The sequence below is a fragment of the Triticum urartu genome, chromosome 3 (genome assembly GCF_003073215.2).
Source record: "Triticum urartu cultivar G1812 chromosome 3, Tu2.1, whole genome shotgun sequence".
NCBI lineage: Eukaryota > Viridiplantae > Streptophyta > Magnoliopsida > Poales > Poaceae > Triticum > Triticum urartu.
Window position 1 is genome coordinate 299,627,715 of NC_053024.1, and position 6,000 is coordinate 299,633,714.

The following is a 6,000-nucleotide window of genomic DNA, read 5'->3' on the forward strand; positions in this document are numbered from 1 at the left end:
CCTTTGTCAATCGATATGTTACTTGCCCGAGATTCGATCGTCGGTATCCCAATACCTCGTTCAATCTCGTTACCGGCAAGTCACTTTACTCGTACCGTAATGCATGATCCCGTGACCAGACACTTGGTCACTTTGAGCTCATTATGATGATGCATTACCGAGTGGGCCCAGTGATACCCTCTCCGTCATACGGAGTGACAAATCCCAGTCTTGATCCATGTCAACCCAACAGACACTTTCGGAGATACCCGTAGTCTACCTTTATAGCCACCCAGTTACGTTGTGACGTTTGGTATACCCAAAGCACTCCTACGGTATCCGGGAGTTACACGATCTCATGGTCTAAGGAAAAGATACTTGACATTGGAAAAACTCTAGCAAACGAACTATACGATCTTGTGCTATGTTTAGGATTGGGTCTTGTCCATCACATCATTCTCCTAATGATGTGATCTCGTTATCAATGACATCCAATGTCCATAGTCAGGAAACCATGACTATCTGTTGATCAATGACCTAGTCAACTAGAGGCTTACTAGGGACATGTTGGTGTCTGTTATTCACACATGTATTATGATTTCCGGATAACACAATTATAGCATGAATAAAGACAATTATCATGAATAAGGAAATATAATAATAATGCTTTTATTATTGCCTCTAGGGCATATTTCCAACATGGGCGGCCCGAAGAAGAGGTGTCCGGATTTCAAGGCGACCTGCTACAAGAGCTGTCCAAGTTGCATGAATGAGCACGGGAGGCGATGAGAAGCATTGCTAAGGCTTTATAGCTAGCCGATTCTCCTCCAGGAAGTATGGAGGACCTTGTGGATTTATTCAAGGGAGCTCGGCGCCGTTTTGGGCTATGGAAGATATCGGCATGCCAAGAAGGTGCTTGGGAAGCCTGTGCCATGGTAAAAATATGGTACACCGGACTTGATCCCAATCATATGGCCTGGGTCGGACCTCGAGGATCCGACGGACAGGAAATTCCGGTTAGCCTGGTGTACGACCAAGTGAAGGTGGCCGCCAAGTTCTCCCAACAAGATTGTAAACTAGACAACCTGCTAGAGGGTCTAGAGGAAGAAGAAGTTTTTGAGTCTAAGTAACAATGTAATTTTGTCAACAAACTTATCTCCAACCGAATTTGTAAAACGATTGTCATGGCAGACTTTCTTCTTCGACCTCCAAAAATCCGAGGTTAGGAGTGTTTCCGAATACTATACCATAGGTAAACACCAGAGTATATTTGGAAACCAGGCAGCTCGGTCATCATTGCTTGAACAGACAAGTTGTATTCGGGGAGTTATGTTATATTACATTTTATTGTAAGAAATATCTTCCAGAGAGAATAGTTCCATTAAGGGTTCCTTTCCCTGGGCTAGTATGCGGTTATTTGTGCATACCGAGGTTGTGATGCTAAGAAATCACAGTACGCGTTTATACTCTGGGGCTTTTGTAGTGCCACGAGGGCAGTTCGTCTTTTTCTCACCGACCAATCATTCCCTTAAGAACGCTAGCTTTCGGCTTCACCCAGTCTGAGGTACAAGTCCGGATGACCCGGCTGTAACAATCGCAGAGGTGCTCCCTTTATGCCCTAGCCAAACAAACGAGAATGTAGGGCATAAGCACAGGATCCAGGCAACCCAGCTTGGCAAAAACTTAAGTCATAAAGGTGCATATAATGGTGAATAAAGGACATATATGGATAGATGACACATATATATGATGAGCTTGACGCTCGAAAAATAATAACAAGAATAAGCTTCTTGTGAAAAGAAGCCCCGAGGTATTGTGGGGTAAGTACATTTGAGGATGTCTACCCTTCAGTTGTACGGTTTATCCGAACACAAACTTAGAAGTCGTATAGAAATGAGGCAAAAAAGGAAAAATTGTAAAAAGGGAGAAAAGACAGAACAAGAAAAAAGGGTATGTGCGAACTTAGGCGTAGAATCTTCGGAGCCTTGCAGCGTCCATGGGTTTGGCTCCAAGCGATTGTCTAAAGCGTTGCGAAGACGATAGGCTCCTCTAGTGAGAACTTCATCTATAATGAAGGGACCCTCCCATTTGGGAGTTCGGCCTCAGTCCATTCGGCGACGAAGTCGGCCAACACCTGAGATTTAATGGATCGGCATGGTTTGTATGTTATTTCAAATGGTAGGAGCTCAATAGTCCATTTGGCAATCCTGTCGGTGGCGTCCTGGTTGTTTATAATATCGTTGAGTGGTACTTCGGAAGCCACCGTGATTGAGCATTCTTGGAAGTAGTATCGTAGCTTGCGGGATGCCATAAAGACCGCATATGCTATCTTCTGATAATGCGGGTATCGGGTTTTGCATGGTGTGAGGACCGTTGATACGTAATATACTGGTTTCTGGAGTGGGAATTTATGTCCTTCCTCTTCTTGTTCGACAACGAGCACCGCACTCACCACCTAGTGAGCTGCCGATATGTAAAGCAGCATTGGTTCACCGACGTTTGGTGTGGCCAGGATGGGATTGCTTGCTAGCAAAGTTTTCATTTCCTCCAGCCCGACTATTGCAGCATCCGTCCACACAAAGTGATCGGTGCGTCGGAGCAGGCGATAGAGTGGCAATGCCTTTTCTCCTAATCTGGAGATAAAGCGGCTCAAGGCTGCCACGCACCCTGCTAGTTTTTGGACCTATTTCAGGCCTGCTGGTGTAGCCAATTGTGAAAAAAGCCCAGATTTTGGCTGGGTTTGCCTCAATTCCTCTATTGGAAACGATGAAGCCCATCAGTTTTCCAGCGGGGACGTCGAAGACACACTTTTCCGGATTGAGCTTGATGTCATATGTACGGAGGTTGTCGAATGTGAGACGCAGGTCGTCTACTAGTGACTCGACATGCTTAGTTTTGATGACGACGTCATCCATATGCTTCAACCGTCTTGCTGATTTGTTTCTCCAGGCATGTTCGAATCATGTGTTGGTAGGTGGCACCGGCGTTTTTCAGCCTGAAGGGCATAGTGTTAAAGCAGAAAGGCCCGTATGGGGTAATGAATGCCGTTGCGTCTTGATCAGATTCCTTCATTTTGATTTGATGGTATCCGGAGTATGCGTCGCGGAAACACGGTGAGTCGTGTCCTGTGGTAGCGTCAATGATCTGATCGATGCGGGGAGGGGGAAGGGGTCCTTGGGGCAGGCCTTATTGAGGTCTTTGAATTTGACACACAGGCGCCAGGATTTATCCTTCTTTGGTACCATCACCAGGTTTGCTAGCTAATCTGGGTGTTTTATTTCTCTGATGAACCCTGCCTCAATTAACTTGGCTAGCTCCTCCCCCATAGCTTTTCGTTTGGGTTCGGAAAAGCGCCGCAGTCTTTGCTTGACCAGCTTGTATCCCTTTAATATATTGAGGTTGTGTTCGGCCAATCTGTGTGGGATTCCTGGCATATCAGAAGGGTGCCAGACAAATACGTCCCAGTTCTAGCGCAGGAACGCGCGTAATGTGGCGTCGACCGTCGGGTCTAGATGTGCTCTGATACGTCTCCAGTGTATCTAAAAGTTTTGATTGTTCCATGCTATTATATTATCTATTTTTCATGTTTAATGGGCTTTAATGTGCAATTTTATATTATTTCTGGGAGTAACCTATTAACCGGAGGCCCAGTGCCAGTTGCTGTTTTTTTGCCTATTTCAGTGTTTCGCAGAAAAGGAATATCAAACGGAATCCAAACGGAATGAAACCTTCGCGAGGATATTTTTGGAACAAACGCAATTCAGGAGACTTAGAGTGGAGGTCAATGAAGCAATGAGGCGGCCACAAGGTAGGGCGGCGCGCCCCCCACCCCCGTGGGCCCCTCGTAGCTCCACCGACCTACTTCCATCGCCTATATATACTCTTATACCCCGAAAACATCCAGGGGAGCCACGAAACCACTTTTCCACTGCCACAACCTTCTGTACCCTTGAGATCCCATCTGGGGACCTTTTTCGGTGATCTGCCGGAGGGGGATTCGATCACGGAGGGCTTATACATCAACACCATAGCCTCTCCAATGATGTGTGAGTACTTTACCACAGACCTTTGGGTCCATAGTTATTAGCTAGATGGCTTCTTCTCTCTCTTTGGATCTCAATACAAAGTTCTCCTTGATGTTCTTGGATATCTATTCGATGTAAATCTTTTTGCGGTGTGTTTTCCGAGATCCGATGAATTGTGGGTTTATGATTAAGATTATCTATAAACAATATTTGATTCTTCTCTGAATTCTTATATGCATGATTTGATATCTTTGCAAGTATCTTCGAATTATCAGTTTGGTTTGGCCTACTAGATTGATCTTTCTTGCAATGGGATAACTGCTTAGCTTTGGGTTCAATCTTGCGGTGTCCTTTCCCAATGACAGTAGAGGCAGCAAGGCACGTATTGTATTGTTGCCATCGAGGATAAAAATATGGGGTTTATATCACATTGCTTGAGTTTATCCCTCTACATCATGTCATCTTGCCTAATGCGTTACTCTATTCTTATGAACTTAATACTCTAGATGCATGCTGGATAGCGGTCGATGTGTGGAGTAATAGTAGTAGATGCAGAATCGTTTCGGTCTACTTAACACGGACGTGATGCCTATGTTCATGATCATGCCTAGATATCATCATAACTATGCGCTTTTCTATCAATTGCTCGGCAGTAATTTGTTCACCCATCATAATATATGCTATCTTGAGAGAAGCCACTGGTGAAACCTATGGCCCCCGGGTCTATTTTACATCATATAAATTTCCGATCTACAATTCTAGTTTACTATTTATTTTGCAATCTTTACTTTTCAATCTATACAACAAAAATACCAAAAATATTTATCTTATTATCTTTATCAGATCTCACTTTCTAAGTGACTGAAGGGATTGACAACCCCTTTATCGCGTTGGTTGTGAGGTTCTTATTTGTTTGTGCAGGTACTAGGAGACTTGCGTGTAGTCTCCTACTGGATTGATACCTTAGTTCTCAAAAACTGAGGGAATACTTACGCTACTTTGTTGCATCACCCTTTCCTCTTCTGTAGCAACCCGACCCGAATGGGTCAAGTCTCTGTGCTTACATGTCATCCCTGGATCGGTATGCTGACACAAATAGTACTCGAAGGATTTATAACAGAGGTAAATCACATGTATAACGTAACGTAAATACTATTACCTCAATCCAAATAGCGGAAGCAACAAGGTTGTGGATTCCCATCAACACCAACGGCAAAGTTGAGTGTAGAAATTGTAACCCTAACGTATGACTTACTCGTCGTAAGAAACCTGCAACATAAGACGTTGCAGCCCGAAACGGGTCAGTACATTGAATGTACTGGCAAATTCACACCATAGAGAATGATGAACAATGGCTATCACTACATGCATATTTGGCTGGTGGAAAGCTCTATGGTTATAAGGTTTTTGCGTAAAGCCAATTTTTCCCTACTGCAAAGGAATAAATTTATTTAACTATCAAGGTGGTTGTGAAACATCGAGAATGGTTGACAGCATTCTCAATCCCAATTAAAAATAATTAAAACCCAACAACATTAATTAGAAGTAACATGTTGAGATTCACATGATATTCAAGTACTAGATACTCAAGTTGTCCATAACCGGGGACACGGCTAATCATGATTAGTTTGTACACTCTGCAGAGGTTTGCGCACTTTTCCCCACATGACTCGATCGCCTCCGTTTGTTTTCTCGCACTACACGGTGTTTGAGAAACGGATGACCGAGACATAGTCTTTCAGAAGCGCTAGCACCTTACATGTGGGATAGACCGTACCACCTACAACCCCTACATCTGCTAGTCCACCCCGTAAGAGTTCGCACAACTTAGTCAACTATGCCAGAGCCCATAATGGCTTGTGGCTGCACACGGAAGTTTCTAGCATGAAAGATCTTATGATCCCTTTGAGCCTGGGTGGCGGTCCGAAAAAAAACAGGCAAGTCCTGATAGACATCAGGTGCCTCAATCCACCCAGATGTGTGTTTAAGTGGCCAC